At 32.1% G+C, this 18,085-nt stretch overlaps 1 protein-coding gene across 7 annotated transcripts in view; it reads left to right on the forward strand.

The window, feature by feature from the left end:
- Drep2 (DNA fragmentation factor-related protein 2) overlaps positions 1–18,085 on the forward strand; it is a 438,119-nt gene that overhangs the window by 12,264 nt on the left and 407,770 nt on the right. The window lies entirely within an intron of this gene.

An 18,085-nucleotide genomic window follows, 5' to 3' on the forward strand; every position in this document is an offset into this window, starting at 1 on the left:
CGCTGGAAGAATAAGTGGGAAGTAAAAATTGCCGCTATTGAATATAAACTGGAGAATTATTTTGGAAGCTAGAACATATATATTATGTACAATTTTTTTCATTTATCGATGCACAATAATATCCCTTGTATATTGCGAAACAATTTGTTTCCGTTTTTTATTAAATTAGTGCAATTAAGTAACAATTACTTGAAGATCATTCTCTCAATTCCCTCTGCATGAATACTTGTGACTCATCAGTTCTAGACAAGCCCTGATTTTTATTTGGATAAACAATTTGAACGGAAAGTGATTGGCCGGACAAGTACTTTTAACACATATTTAAACATAATTTGGATCGATCCAATCGACGTCGAATTTTGTGAATAATACCAGAGGATCCTGAAAGTCTGAGAAGAATCGATTTTCTTATAAGTCTCTGCCACCATAGAGTAACAAATGACTAGCTTTCATGTCATTTTTTTTCGATTTAAAAGCTTCTTAGAAGAATTTAATCATGTCAAAATTCGGAGTTACTAATAAAATACTTGTCCACCGATTGATATCATAAATTTTAATGCTGCACGTAAATTAGATGGAATTTTTTTCAATTGATTTAGCTGTTCGAATCAAATGAGAAGAATGAGGCATCAGTTTCCAAAATTATTTCAAGCACGATTTTTCGGTTTTTTATTTTTTACTTGTTATTTGATTTTTTTGACACTTTAAAAAATAGATATAGATTAGTTATTTTTAAAGATAATGTTTTTTTCAAGATTTGAGAAATTTTTTTCGAATTGTTCTGTATTTTTTTTTGTAAAATAATTTTTTTTACAATTAAAAAAAAAATTTTTTTTCAAGTTTTTTTTATGGATGAAATTATCAGCAAACGAGGGACCTTCAATGTACTTGTCCCAACCTTTTTTTTCCTAGGGGAAGTTTATGGTTTGATATCACGTCTTTTTTTCTCAAAAGTTCCTTAATTATGTTCAGATGACTGTAGGATTTTAGTTTAAATTTCTATGAATTATTTATGATTTTCGGCTTATAACGTTGGTTTTCACGAAAAAAGACCTATTTTTCGTCAAAATTGTACTGGAAATCTTTCGTCACAGGTCTATCCTCGGACTTTGGCGATATCTTTCCTCGTACTTTAATATGTTATGCTTATTGGGAAGCCAAGAGCACGGTGGAAAGCGGGTAGTGGTCCGAGATATGATTTTCGGCTTATAACGTCGGTTTCCACGAAAAAAGACCTATTTTTCGTCAAAATTGTACTGGAAATATTTCGTCCTTGGACTTTGGCAATTTTTTTCGTTGTACTTTAATATGTTATGTTTATTGGCAACCCAAGAGCATGCCGAAATACGTGTTGCGGGCCGAGATATGATTTTCAGCTTATAACGTTAGAAAGTTAGAAAAAAGAAAGGAAAAGAGGAAAGATTGATCAAATTAAAGACACAACAAATCCAACAGAATTGGCCATTTTTGAATGTCGCTTTTGCATTCTGAATCTAGACATTTTCGAGTCATCCAAAACGTGCCCCCGATGAAATATATTTCCAAAGTTTGCAAGTGGCTGAAAAAAGGCACCCGGAAACATTTATTATGTCAGAACTCAAGAAGCAAAAAAAACTGCGCGTACTTAATTCAACAGACCAACAGAATTCAAAAACGTTTAAGGTAACTTCATTGGTTTTGGAGAAAAACAATTTCAGGAGAAATTAGAAATGAATTCAGAAATGTAAAAATTCAGAATAGAATAGAAAAAAGAAAATTTAGGAATTTAGAAAAACTGAAGACTTTTGTGATGAATTTTCCAGATTACATACTACGATTGGAGTAAATAATTTGAATGATTGACACAAATGCTGCGACACAAAAATATGAAAGTTTGAAGGTATTCGCTCCATAACGCCCATACCGCAGTAATACAAACTTCAATACTATTTGAAAAGAAACACTTTCAAACTTGCTGATTCAAGTTCCATTACATATTACCATAATCAAAGATAGGAGGTGATACTTAGCACATATATTTATCCACAGAAATTTCAAAGTTCACAGGTATCTGCTGCGATTCAATGTATCTGCGCAATGAGTTTGGAAGACAGCAATTTCAAATCCATCCATAAATGAGCAACTGAAGACTTTTGTAGTGAATTCTTTACTTTATGTTTATGTTACAGTGAGAGTCAAAAAGTAAAATGAATGGCACAGTATATAAATTTTATAATTTGCAGATTTTCGGTGTACTTCAATGATCTAAATCTATAGTATTATAGTGAAAAGTTGTTAAAAGTCATGATGTTACATTAAAATGACATAGCGTACATAACATTCAGAAATTCTGTAGGTTTCCATGATGTTGGCAGGTATTATACTTAATCGCATCGAAAACTGAGCAACAGTAGACTTATCGTAATGAATCTTTTCACCAATAATTCCACATTTGCAGTTTGTAGAATAGGAATTCTCAACATACACGTCATTTCATAAGTATTGTTGTCAAAATTTGTGTTTGGCTACCGCATTACGAAGATTCGACTTTTCATATTATCAGCAAAAAAAGCATCCAAAGACTTTTTGGAACAAGTTTCAAAATTATTACTCGACAGACCAGGTGGAAAAAGAATAACTACACTTATATCAAGACCAGAAACTGTTTTGAGAATCTGATGTACAAAATGTGCGTTTGATGATCATAGCTGGAAACCTCTTGAATCACGTTACCACAATCAGCATGAAGAAATAGTAGAAAATCATAGGACACATATTAGGCAACCAATTAATATTATGTATCGATCTGCTGCAAACCAATGGAGTCAAAACAAGGATCGGAAAGAGCAGAGCCAAACTGAATAGGAAGCAAAATATGGGAATATTCAAAAATAATTATGCGACACAAGAAATAAATTAGAAAACATTTATTCAATTTGAAGTTTCTAACATCATACGAACAGTTCCGTGTGTTTTTGTTTTATTAATTATAATTATATATCAACTATATCATTTCAGATCGAAAAGAAACTTTGAGGTTATAGGTTGTCGCACGTTTTTCCTCACAACTTTGAACTTTTAGAACTGTTTTCGATAAACTGATTTGACTTATCAAGTTTATATTTACCAACTATGCGAACGTTCGTTACATTTGTCGCGCCTTCCTAACGTCAAACGCCGGCTGATTCGTTACCACACAACTATCAAAGGGAACTCGTACATAATCTAAATACACACATGACATAACCACGCTATAACTGACGATATATTTACGCTGGACAATATCCCTCGCACACTGGTTCAATTGAAGGAATTAATACTTATTTCCAATCGAACGAAATAATAAAATCTGCATCACGCACTTTTTTAAAACACACGGATCACAGACTACATTTACGCGGCCGCTTTTATACCGGTTTAATTCACTAAAAGACCGGTTTTCTTAATATTATGACACGACATCACTATTTTTACTAAAATAATAAATATTATGCACTCTACTAAACAACGAACATTTTTTAAAAGTAAATTTAGACCGCACTTTGTTATGTCGAAACTACGTTTGTTCATGATGCTATAAAAAACTGACAGATGGTTGTACATATATACGTTGACGAAGTCTGAGCGTGGTTACGTTCATGGAGTATGCCCGTGGATACGTTTATGGAGTCTAAACGTGGTCTGTCAGATGGAGTGAGCCAATCAGAATACGTTGAGATTTTGAGATACAACTCTACTACCACTAACTCACGTCAAAACGCGTATACGCATACGTCGAACTCGTAATGTGTCAGTAACTTTTGCATAATCTTGAGCCCATGCAAAGTTTTTTCTCAGCAATTACGCCACCTATCATGCTGATTTTGGGCGGAATCGAAAGAGAATTTATTAATTAATCTCCAGTTCAATTTTCGAAGCCTCAGATGACTTATGAGTTTCGTATTTGAACAAAATGATATGCCAATTTTACCCCCACCACCGAGAATCGTTTTATTCAGAGAAAAGATAGTCTCGGCGAGAGCCTCAGGCCAGCAAATGACAGAGCTGTCAATGTACTTGTCCCGAGACTCTACCGAGTCTCTTGATATTCAAGTTTTTTTTATACAATTTTTCCTAGTTTCTAGTTTATTGAATCAAAGGAACAAAACGTGGTCAAATAAATGCAAAAGTGACGAGTATATCGGATGACGAGTGAAAAAAATTCAAAACATAATGGTATGTAAAAAAAATTACGAAACCAACTGTAAATAATTTCAACAAAACAATTAAGAAAAGCTTTCACAAATCATGAAAAAATATTATATTAAAAAAAATACAAATCTGTAATTATATTGTAAAGGAAAAAAAAAATTCAAATAGGACGTGAGAAATTCATTCTTACGGGAAGCACCCGGAACTTGAGAAAGTTCAAGTGAATCAAAAAAGTTACCATCTGAGTTATGTGCAGCACTACAATTTATGGCATCAATCGGAGGATAAGTATTTTATTAGTATATAATACATAATTTTTCACAATATGAAATTGTTCTGAGAAACGTTCAAATCCAAAAAAAAATCGCATCGAAGGTAAAAGTCATTTGTTACTCTATGGTGGCAGAGACTTACTTAGAAGAAAATCGATTCTTCTCAGACTTTCAGGATCCCCTGGTATTCACAATATTCGACGTCGATTTCGTATTGGTACAAATTATGTTTAAATATGTGCTAAAAGTACTTGTCCGGCCCATCACTTTTCATTCAAATTGCTCATTCAAATAAAAATCAGGGCTCTTCTAGATCTGATGGATCACATCTATGCGTACAGAGGGAAACAGAGGGAATTTAAAAAATTACCTCCAAGAGATTTTAACTTAATTGCATTCATTATAAAAAAATGCAAACAAATTTTTCTGTGATATCCAAGAGATATTATTGCGTATTTATGAAAAAGTATCCTTCGCACGATAAGCATTGTCCAGCTTCCAACTCCCCAGTTTATATTGAAATGACGGCAATTTTTACTACACGTTTTCTTCTTCAAACGAATTTTATTCGTTATAGCAACTAATCTATTCTATTACTGAAGATATTCAGCTGATAATAAATCGCAATTAAGGAGTTTCGGTACAGGCGATACAATGTTGCCATGCTAATCCATGCTAAAAAAATTAAAAAATTCAAAAAGTTCAGAATTTTATAAAATTTGGTGAACATATTCTTTAGTGCCAAATTTGACGACACAAATTTTTTAAGATTTTTCTTCTACACAGTTATCGAGTAATCGATCACTAAAGTTTACGTGTATAAGCATAGCGTTTCCATATATATAGGCATACATTCCGGGCATGAGAAATCTGCTTTAATGCGTAATTACTCGATAACTAAGTAGAAGAAAATTTTGAAAAAATTTGAGTTTTCGCACTTGATGTTGAAGAACATTATCACCAAATTTGATCAATTTCTTAATATTTTGACTTCTGCACCGAAACTCCTTAAATAAATTTTCGAGCAGATTCGTCTGTACAATTTCGTTTTTTTATGGTCACGTACACAATTGCACTTTGTTGAAATCAACATTAAAAAATGAGTGCGACACGGGCATTTCTTGAAATTCGATGAAAAGTGATTCCCTAGTGTATTACTATATACCCTTTCTTAAAAAAAAATTTTCCATATATCGGAATGTAAAGCCTCTATCCGTTGCAATGGTATTGTTTACTCGATGCCATGAATTGTTGCGAAGAGATAGTTGCCGCCGAGCATATGTGGAATGATGTCCAAATTCAAGTGGGCGTGTAGCAGCGTTAATGCTAGTTCCATAAACATAACGCAGAAATTAACGTCTAGTGTGATTTTTATTTGAATGAGCAATTTGAATGAAAAGTGATGGGCCGGACAAGTACTTTTGGCACATATTTAAGGGTGAATGATACAAAAGTCGAAATAATTAGAAATTAATCAAATTTGGTAATAATGTTCTTCAACATCAAGTGCGAAAACACAATTTTTTTCAAAATTTTCTTCTGTTTAGTTATCGAGTAATTACGCATTAAAGCAGATTTCTTATGCCTGGAATGTATACCTATATATATGGAAACGCTATGCTTATACACGTGAACTTTAGTGATCAATTACTCGATAACTGTACAGAAGAAAAATCTTAAAAAATTTGTATTGTCAAATTTGGCACTAAAGAATATGTTCACCAAATTTTATAAAATTCTGATCATTTTGAATTTTTTTATGTTTTTAGCATGGTTTAGCATGGCAACATTGTATCGCCTGTGCAATATATCCTTAAACATAATTTGTACCGATACGAAATCGACGTCGAATATTGTGAATACCAGGGGATCCTGAAAGTCTGAGAAGAATCGATTTTCTTCTAAGTAAGTCTCTGCCACCATAGAGTAACAAATGACTTTTACCTTCGATGCGATTTTTTTTTTGGATTTGAACGTTTCTCAGAACAATTTCATATTGTGAAAATTATGTATTATATACTAATAAAATACTTATCCTCCGATTGATGCCACAAATTGTAGTGCTGCATATAACTCAGATGGTAACTTTTTTGATTCACTTGAACTTTCTCAAGTTCCGGGTGCTTCCCGTAAGAATGAATTTCTCACGTCCTATTTGAATTTTTTTTTTCCTTTACAATATAATTACAGATTTGTATTTTTTTTAATATAATATTTTTTCATGATTTGTGAAAGCTTTTCTTAATTGTTTTGTTGAAATTATTTACAGTTGGTTTCGTAATTTTTTTTACATACCATTATGTTTTGAATTTTTTTCACTCGTCATCCGATGTACTCGTCACTTTTGCATTTATTTGACCACGTTTTGTTCCTTTGAACCAAACGTTTTTCACGCATTACCATGATTTAACAGATTCATTTTTTTATTAATTGCGTTTGAAATGGTTTTTTTTTATAACCTTTAGTAATGAATTGCTCATTTGAAGCAAGTTTCGAGAGAACAGATCGAACAACTTCTTATAAATCATCGTGCATTTGTGTTTTGAACTACATGAGTGTCACATAGGGTTTCACTGAGACTACTGTCCAGGTGACATCAAACATAAATGTACTTGTCTCCAATTTTTTAACAGCATTCGTGCTGTTACTTATGGTTTGATTTGACTACTTTTTGTGCACTGTGAACTTGAAAAAATTTTACAGGATATTGGAAAATCAAATTCTTCATGTTAGGGCACAATATAGATGACATTCTGTTATTGTTAATTCATTTTTTGTTCGTACCAAGAAATGCATACTACATGTATGAGTAACATATATGTAGGGTTTATTCACTGAGACTACCGTTCAGATGTAATGATCATATTATCACCCATCAGAGTGTACTTGTGAAAAGACATTTATTGAAAAATTTTTTAATTAAAATTATTCCCTGTCTCATTGAAAGAGATAACAAAAAAAAGGAAACAAACATTTTTTAATCAAATTACGGCTAATTTATTTAAAAACTCAAAAAATTAAAACGAATAATAAATTTCAATGTCGTTAAATAACGACAGGATTTCAATGACTAAGGCACTCGAATCTTTTTTCAAGATAACGCGATATTGATCGATTGGAATAATTAAATCCAACATAGGGGGTTACCCCGCATGGCGGCCGAATTTTGTAGGGTTTTTTCGCAATTTTCTTGCGGCAAAGAAAAAAAACATAGACTTTTGAAATTTAAAGGGTTTATTCAATGGTATTTCAACTCGATGGTAGAATTTTTTAACTCTGATATCTCTGGTAGATTCGGTGTAAAGCTACTCCACAGGAACCTATATGTTTCTTCATAGTCTCCACGATTCCAGGGGATCGGTTTATCTGAAATCAAAAAACCAAGGATTAGTAAAGCAGTGGTTATCACCTGAATTAAAATTATACAGAAATATTAAACATTGAAGGATTTTTCCGTTTAGAAAAACCTTATTTCAATTTTTCAAAATGTTGCATAGCTCAATAATCCTTCAATTTCGATATTTCTGTATGATTTTAGTTCAGGCAATAGCCCACTGCTTTACAAATCAAAACGCTCCTCGGTTTTTTGATCGCAGATAAACGGGACCCCCGGGAATCGTGGACACCATGGAGAAGCATATGGGATCCTGTGGATTAATTTTACACGGAATTAACTCGAGACATCAGAGTTAAAAATTCTATCATAAAGTTGAAATACCAATGAATAAACTCTTTAAATTTTAAGTCTGTGTTTTTTTCTCGTCGCAAAAAATAAAGGAAACCCCAAAAAATGCGGTTGCCATGGGGGGTGACCCCCTCAAGCCGAATCAGTTTTTTGAAAATAAAAATCGTTTTATCATGCATGCAAGTTGTTTTAGGTATTTTAATACCCACTAGGGTGGTAGTTATTTGGGATCAAATTTATTTTACCCTCCTCGCGACCTAAATTGGTTCGAAATACATAAAAAGTAATGCTGTAATTTTGTCAGATTTGTAGAACAATGCTCAACCCTCGACCATGGGGGGTGGAAGTTTTCTGGTCATAATACATGGAATTTTTCTGCGTTTGTGGTCACGATTATACTGTGGGCCTCAATACATTTGGAAAATCTTGAAATTTCCATAAATTGTTTTACAAGCATGTTGCTACACGAAAAAAATTTTCAAAACTCCTACCCTTATAATGTTGTATAGCATCACTATAAGAACCCATTAATGCGCAAAACGACAATTTTGGACACACAATTTCAAGTACGCAGTTTTAACTAAAGAACAAAATCTGATATAGGGGGTTTTTGAGAGTGCTCTTTCAGAATCTTGCATTTATTTTGTAAAATTAAATCAAAATCTTTATTATTTATTCGTTTTTAATTGAAAAGTCAAGATTTTCTAACATTTTTTTTTTCAAAGCGATTTCCCTTACTGTTGCTGCTCTCAAATAATCATATTATCGCCAGCAAAGATGTTCTTAAGGTCTGACGAGTCCAGAACACTGGTTATAAACACTTTTTTCTTACTCAGTTGTTGCATAATGGCGGCTTTTGCAAAACAGCATGATGAAAATCTGTATGATTTTTTTTCTCAAAAGTCTTGACATAACAAAGAAATGTTCCAGAACAAAAAGTATTGAGAATCTTCTAAAGAATACGTGTGATTTTTTTCAAAAATTTTCTAGCTATTTTTGTATTTTTCAATTTCGATAAATTTTTAAAATATTTAAAAGCTTTGAAAAGATTCACATTCTTTGGATGATTCTAAACAATTTTTGTTATATAATTTTTTTTTGGTAATTATGCAGTTTGATTACTTTTCCGAAAATCAACGAAAGAAATTTTTTTTTAGCATGGACGGCTTCGATTAGTTACCATTGATGATATTTCGTCGGGGGAGGCTAACATTTTCCATAAAAACCATGTGTTTGAGGTTTTGAAGTTATTGGAAAAATATGATGAAATATGGTATATTTGAATATTTTTGAGTTCACAACACGACAGAGCGCGCGGGCGCGCGCGCACACACACACACACACACACACACACACATCAAAGGTATTCTAAACCCGCCCAGCAATACCACACAAGCATCAAAAATGCTCTGAATACACCCACCGATTTCGCATAAACATCGCATATGTGTATCCGGAACAACTTTTGATGTGTGTGCGAAATCGTCGTATTGGTTCAGAACACTTTCGATGTGTGTGTGGAATCGTTGGGTGGGTTTAGAACACTTTCGATGTGTGGGTGTGGTTTCGCTGGGCGGGTTTAGAGCAACTTTGGTGTGTGTGTGTGTGTGTGTGTGTGTGTGCGCGCGCGCGTGTGCGTGTGTGTGTGTCCACCTGTCCTAATGTGAACTCCTAAATAGCCTGATATACGCCAAATCCCCGCATTTTTCCAACAACTTCAAAACTCCATAACTCATGGTTTTGATGGAAAATGTTAGCCTCCTCAGACGAAATATCACTTACTATAGTCCAATCGGTAAATTCGAGAAGAAGAAAAAAAAATTCCATTGATTTTCGGAAAAGTAGCCAAACTGCATAATTACCTTTTTTTTTCAAGTTGAAACTTTTTTAGAAGAAAATTATGAACCTATTTATTATTCGATGGAAAATAATTTTTTTTTCAAAAAGTTTCAACTTTACAAAAAAATTATATAACACAAATTGTTTAGAATCATCCGAAGAATGCGTGTGAATCTTTTCAGAACTTCAAAAATTTTACAAAATTAATCGAAATTGAAAAATACAAAACTAGCTAGAAAATTATTGAAAAAAATCAGGCGTATTCTTTAGATGATTCTCAACACTTTTTGTTCTGTTACATTTCTTTGTTAAGTTGAGTCTTTCGAGAAAAAAAAATCACGCATATGCTGTTTTGCAAAAACCGCCATCTTGGAAAAACTGAATGAGAAAAAAGTATTTATACATACTTTTATAATACTGGTTATAACCAATGTTCCGGAAAGGTCAGACATTGAAAACACTTTTGCTGGCCTTAATATGGTTATTTGAGTGCAACAACAGTAACGGAAATCGATTTGAGGGAAAAAAACGTTCAAAATTTTTGACTTTCCAATTCAAAACGCAAAAATAATGAAGATTTTGATTTAATTTTAAAAAATAAACGCCAGGTTCTGAAAGAGCACTCTCAAAAACCCCCTATATCAGATTTTGGAGAATTTTTCTTTTGTTTTTCAGTCAAAACTGCGTACTTGAAATTGTGTGTCCAAAAATATCGTTTTGCGCATTAATGGGTTAGTATGATGATGCTATACAACATTTTAAGGATAGGAGCTTTGAAAATTTTTTCCGTGTAGCAACATGCTTGTAAAATAATTTCTGAAAATTTCAAGATTTTCCAAACGTATTGAGGCCCACAGTAAAATCGTGACCACAGACGCAGAAAAATTCCATGTATTTTAAACGGAAAACTTTAACCCGTATGTTCGAAGGTTAAACATTGTTTTAAAAGACCCCAAATAACGACCACCCTAATACACATATATACACACACGCGAACATATTTTATTTCGAACTTAAATTTTACTTTGTTGGAATTGAAGTGAAAACTCTCCGTGATTATCAATTTAGTCTTTTTGATGAAAAAATTTCCACCAATGCAAAATGAAAAAAATACTGATTGCCTCAGTTTCGATTTGCCAATAGAAATTTTGTAATCAAGCACTTTCGAATAGTGTGTTATGCGTTTACAGACAATGCGATTATACTGCCTTTCTATATTTTTGTAGTCCCTGGCTCTTTTTCGTCATTCCTGTTTTGGGTTATTTTATTACAAGACGATGCCGCGTCTTTAGATATTCTGCAATAACAAACATCGACAAGTCTGATGATACAATCAGAGAGAGAGCTCATGAGAAAGAGCGGAGGCATGGATTTTTATTTCTAATGTTTCAGAATCCGGACTACATCTCAAGATATATATAGAAAAAATCTCTAACCTTTCTAAATATTTTTACCATCAATCCGAACGTTGTTGACAATTTTCGGTTTTTTTTCCGTTACACAACACTCTTGGATTCCTCGGTCTTTATCTCTTTCTTTTTCACTTTTTTCTCTCCACTTTCACTAAAACATTGTACTGCTTTTATTTATTTTCTACAGAACCGGAAAAAATTGGAACAGTTTCGGTGAATTGTAACATTCGCGATCTTTATAACCTCATTTAGTTAGCATTGAAATAACACACCATACGTCATATCATAACGGAAATATATAGGTATATACTTGTACTACCGACCGGGATATCGGTGAACTGTCAAATTCGCGATCTTTATAACCTCATCATCTATCAGCATAAACAACACACCATACGTCATACGACACGAAAATATATAGGTATATATTGGAATTATGGCACCAGGAAGAAAATATATCGGTATATAAAATGTATTATGGTACCAGATTTGACACTAGATATAAAACAAATAAACATCAAAAATGTGTGCGAAAATCCGACCCATTTTTTGATGCAATTAAAAAATAAATAATTAATATCTCTTCAACGCGTCAAGCTACAGAGTTCGATGAGGTCCCAATCGAAAGAAAAAAAATAATAAAAAATATGTCAACGTATAATATTCTCCGAAATGATATAGTTAATTAATTATTGAAGAAACAAATTTTGAAAATTTTCGAAAACAATTGGAAACGCTATCGCTCCGGTAAAGAGTCTCTGGCAGCAACTCGTCATATCTTATAAATGTACTTGTCTCAGAGCCGCTGCCGCGACTCTAGATACAGAATGTGTAGATCGTTTTTTGTGTACAGTTTAAGATAAACCATGCATGTTTACAGCAGTTTGTCACGTCAAAAAACCATTATTTGACGTTTTTTTACTATTTTATTATATTTTTCACGATCTTCGGCGGAAGTATGCATAATCGAGATTACTAGCCGCCGGATTCGGATTGAGTTACTCGAAATTCGTAAAGAACAATTTTAGCCGGTTTTTTCCATGAAAGCAAAATTTTGAAGACATACGAGTTAAATGGATGCCTGGTTTCGGTTTCAGTGCATCAAAATACAAAAGGAGCGTATTCGATCTAGATCAATAAATCTCTTTCTTTACCCAGGCTAGCGAATTTGACCCATTTTCAGCGATTTTTGTAGTTTACTCAAAATTTTGGAAGTGTATCAGCCGATCTGACTCCAGATTTAAATTCAGCGCATCAAATTACATAAACACCACCCCCGATTAAGGTCGAAGACAACTTTTATCATGCTTTTAACAGCGATTTTCCATCATTTTTGCTGTTTTTTGGAATTTACTCAAAATTTTGGGAGTGTATCGGCCGATCTGACTCCAGATTCAGATTTAGCTTATTAAATTACATAAAAAACACCCCCGAGTAAATTCAAAGACAACTTTTGTCATGCCTTTAACCCATTAAAGCGCAAAACGTCAATTTTGGACACGCAATTTCAGGTATACACAGTTTTAATTGAAGAACCAAAGAAAAATTCTTCAAAATCTCACATAGGGTGTTTTCGAGGGTGCTCTTTAAGAACCTGGCATTTATTTTGTCAAATAAAATCAAAATCTTTATTATTTTTGCGTTTTTATTCAAAAAGTCACGAATTTTTGACATTTTTTTTCCTTTCAAATCGATTTTCGTCCTTGTTTCTGCACTTGAATAACATTATTAACAGCATCCAAGGTGTCCTTAATATCTGACCTTTCCGAAACACTGATTATAAACCCTTTTTGCTCCTTTATTTTTTCCAAAACCGCAGTTTTTGCAAAACAGCATGATGTAAGTTTTCATAAAATTTTTTCGTTAAGTACATACTTTTGGAGAAAAAAAATCATGAAAACTTACATCATATTGTCTTGAAAAAACCGCCATTTTGAAAAAACTAAGGGAGCGAAAAGGGTTCATAACCAGTGTTTCGGAAAGGTCAGATATCAAAGACACCTTCGATTTCGATAATGATAATATCGTTATTGAGGTGCAGAAACAAGGACAAAAATCGATTTGCAAGGAAAAAAGATTCTTGACTTTTTGAATAAAAACACAAAAATAATAAAGATTTTGATTTTATTTTACAAAATAAATGTCAGATTCTGAAAGAGCACCCTCGAAAACCTCCGATGCAAGATTTTGAAGAATTTTTCTTTGGTTCCTCAATTAAAACTGTGCACCTGAAATTGCGTGTCCAAAATTTTTTGCGCATTAATGGGTTGACAGCGATTTGGTTTTTCGGAATTTACTCAAAATTTTGGAGGTATATTAGCCAATCTGACCCCGGATTCGGATTCAGCGGACCAAAATACGTAGAGATTGATGGGTTCGGTTTTAGGTACTGAGCACTTTTTTTTGTGAGACGGTGTTAATGATGAAAACGAGTAACTCATTCCGTTTTTCTGCTATAACATTCGCAACAGTTTCATCAGCCATACCACTTTTATAATTCGATTGATCAATTCTATTCCAAATATTTTTGAACCTCGAAAATATCGATACATGGGGACCATTTTGTGGCACGGTGAATAAATCAATTCTCGGCCAAATGTTCTCTCTAGTATAGCACATGTACCGTTATGAATACCTGTTAGGTAGATAACTATTATACAGGGAAAACCAAATAAATAAATGTTTTAATTGAAACTGTACCACAAATGTAAAACCTGTGTTCACAGCTGTCGTGTTAAAACATATTGCTTTAACATGAGAATTAACATTCCATTGATTTTAACGTATCAATGATAGCCGAAGCTTGGTTCTTAGCGGCACCATAGCGATTTTTGGAACTCCCAGTAGCTGATCAACATCTCCGGCTGATAAAACAACCGGAATGGATTGAATAGACAAGAGTGCGTGTATTTGCTCTGGGAGATCTGATAGTCATCTAGATTTTAGCATTATTGCTTCATCACTATCGGGGACAAGTGATTTGAGGTGACGCAGAAATTGCGATCGTATTCAGTATCCTTTCTTTTCGCCGTTGAGAAGTTGTGGAAGTTTCACTTCCTTTGACTTTGAAAAACGTGTTCGCAATGACGTCTTCAACCTCAGTTAGAAGAAAATCGAGTCATCTCAGACTTTTAGGATCCCCTGGTGTTATTCACAATATTCGACGTCGATTTTGAATCGGTACAAATTATATTTAAATATGTGTAAAAGTATTTGTTCGGCCTATCACTTTTCATTTAAATTTTTCATTCAAATATAAATTAGGGCACTTCTAGTAGTGATCATCATAGGTACGCATACATTGGAGATTAAGAAAGTTATTTGAAAGTAATTATTACTTAATTGCGTTAAATTAATAACAAATGCAAATGAATTCTCCAGCAATATACAAGAGATATTACTGTGCGTCGATGAATGAACAATATTTGGCACAATGAATATGTTTAAGCTTCTAGAATAACCTCCCAGTTTATATTGCAATGACGGCAATTTTTATTTCTCATTTCTTCCAGCGAACGAATTCCATTCGATAAATAAGAACATACTATTATTGAGAGCATGAAACTGATAAAATAAATCGCATTTCAATAAATTTTTAACCGGATTCTGTCATACAATTTCGTTTTTTTTTTTACGATTGATTTATATTTGAATGAAAAATTTAAATGAAAAGTGATGGTCCGGACAAGTACTTTTACACATATTTAAACATAATTTGTACCGATCCAAAATCGACGTCGAATATTGTGAAAAACACCAGGGGATCCTGAAAGTCTGAGATGAATCGACTTTGTTCTAAGTCTCTGCCATCATAGAGTAATAAATTACTATACCTTTGATGTTATTTGTTTGGTTTTAAATGCTTCTTAGAACAATATCATAATGTTAAAACTCGGAATTATTAATAAAACACTTGTCCTTCTATTGATATGATAAATTTGAGTGCTGCACGTAACTCAAATAATAACTCTTTTGATTCATTAGAACTTTCTCAAGTTCCTGATGGTTCTCATATGAATAAATATTCCGAATTACTATTAAGTACTTGGCCTCAAATTGATATCATAAATTTTAATGTCGCACGTAACTTAGATTTAATTTTTTTTCAATTTATTCAACTGTTAGAATAAGATAAGAAGAATGGGGCATCGGTTTCCAAAATGATTTCAAGCGCAATTTTTCGGTTTTCTATTTCTTACGTGTAATTTGAATTTTTTCAACACTTTAAAAAATAATTACAGATTTGTATTTTTTTTTAATGGAATTTTTTTTCAGGATTTGTGATTTTTTTTTATCGTTCTGTTGAAATTGTTTACAGTTGGTTTAATAATTTTTTTTACGAGACAAAAGTACTCGTCACAACCATATATATTTGTGTACCTCCTTACCTATTTTGTTTGCAAAATTAAGACAATAAATTGGCTATTTGTTGGCAAGAATTTCAACATTTTCAATAAAGCCGTAATGGTAAAAAATTCTTTATCTCATGTAACTTGCTATTGATGAGCTCAAGAACAAAAATCAACAGAGTGTGGAATGCGGAATTTGAACATTAGTTGGTCTATCGAGGTCTATATTCCATCATACATGCTGGGATAAATGAAATTTTCATAAATAATAACAATATTAATATGTAATTAATAATAGTAGTAATATTAATATATAATTGTAATATATTTTATATTTTTTCACGGCTTGCAATAATTTTCATTGCGACGTTTGAAAGTTTTTGTTTACATTTTTTGAGGTTTAATGCGAAAACGAGCATCGTCGTGTCCGAATTTTTTTCCTCGAAAGGGGATTTTTATGTTTTGATATTAAATCTTTTTTCTGTGATAGTTCTGAACGATACAAAATGTTTTCCAATAGGGTTTTTAAAAGTTTTCGCATGTTTTTATGTAATGTTTAAAAAAAAATTCTTCAATGATTTTCGCCAAGTTCTGTGCATAATTTATAACAGTTTGGTATTTTTCAAATGTTTGAAATGATTCCCTAAATTTTTCAACGACTTCGAATGGTTCCACAACTTTGTGAGATTAAAAAAATTTTCCGTAAAGTTTATGAATATATTGTATCATTGTGGAATTTTCCCCCTTTATTTATAAATTTGTTTTTAATTTTTTTGATAAAATCATTGTGAATAAAAAAGATGTGAAAGCTTTGAAATAAAATAAATGTTTCCATTGATTTTCCTCAAAATTTGACAGGAAGAGACAGAGAAAAAAAAACATAATACTCACAAAGTCCAACAGAATTGGCAATTTTTAGATATTATATATCCATAAAAAATATCATGAAGCTTACTGTAAATAATTTTAACAGAACAATTGGAAAAAAATTTCACAAATTTTTAAACAAACATTACAATAAAAAAATACAAATCTGTAATTCGTTTGTAAAGTGAAAAAAATTCAAATAAAACATGAGAAATAAAAAACCGAAATATCGCGCTTGAAAACATTTTGAAAAACGATCCCCCAATTTTCTTATCTTATTATAACAAGTAAATCAATTAAAAAAAAATTTCATCCAAGTTATTTACAGCATTAAAATTAATGATATCAATTCGAGGCCAAGTATTTTCTAATGAATTGAAAAAAGTTACCACTTGAATTACGTGCAGCACTCAAATTTATGATACCAATTGGTGGACAAGTATTTTATTAGTAACTACAAATTTTGTCATTATTAGATGGTTCTAAGAAGCTTTTAAATCCAAAAAAATTACATGCAAGCTAGTCATTTCTTAGTCTATGGTGGCAGAGACTTATAATAAAATCGATTCTTCTCAGACTTTTATGATCTTCTGGTATTATATTCACAATATTCGACGTCGATTGGATCGATACAAATTATGTTTAAATATGAGTTAAAAGTACTTGTCCGGCCCATCACTTTCCAATTAAATTGTTTATTCAAATAAAAATCAGGGCTTTTTTAGAACTGATGGAGCAAAAATATTCATGCAGAGGGAATTTAAAGAGTTATCTTCAAGTAATTTTCACTTAATTGCACTAATTTAATAATAATGGAAACGAATTGTTCTGTAATATACAAGGGATGTTTTTGTGCATCAATAAATAAAAAACATTTTGCAGGTTATATATGTTCAAGCTTCTGATATAACCCCCCCGTTTATATTGCAATGAGGACAATTTTTCCTTCTCATTTCTTCCAGTGACCAAATTCTATTTTGTATAAGAACTAACTTATACTTTTATTAAGAACATTGAACTGATAATAAATGACATTGAAATAAATTTTCAATGAGATTCTGCCGTACAATTTCGTTTTTTTATGATTGATTTTTATTTGAATGAATAGTGATGGACTGGACAAGTACTTTTAACACATATTTAAACATAATTTGTACCGATCTACAATCGACGTTGAATCTTGTGAATAATACCAGGGGATCCTGATAGTCTGAGAAGAATCGATTTTTTTCTAAGTCTCTGTCACCATAGAGTAACAAATTACTATACCTTGAATGTGTTTTTTTTTGGATTTAAACGCTTCTTAGAGCAATTTCTTAATGTTAAAACTCGGAATTACTAATAAAACACTTGTCCTCCGATTGATATCATAAATTAAGTGCTGCATGTAACTCAAATGGTAACTTTGTCATTCATAAGAACTTTCTCAAGTTCTTGATGGTACCCGTAGGTGATATTCTGAATTATCTTTATACTTTAAAAAAGTAAAAA

Source organism: Venturia canescens, chromosome 8 (genome assembly GCF_019457755.1).
Source record: "Venturia canescens isolate UGA chromosome 8, ASM1945775v1, whole genome shotgun sequence".
Lineage (NCBI taxonomy): Eukaryota > Metazoa > Arthropoda > Insecta > Hymenoptera > Ichneumonidae > Venturia > Venturia canescens.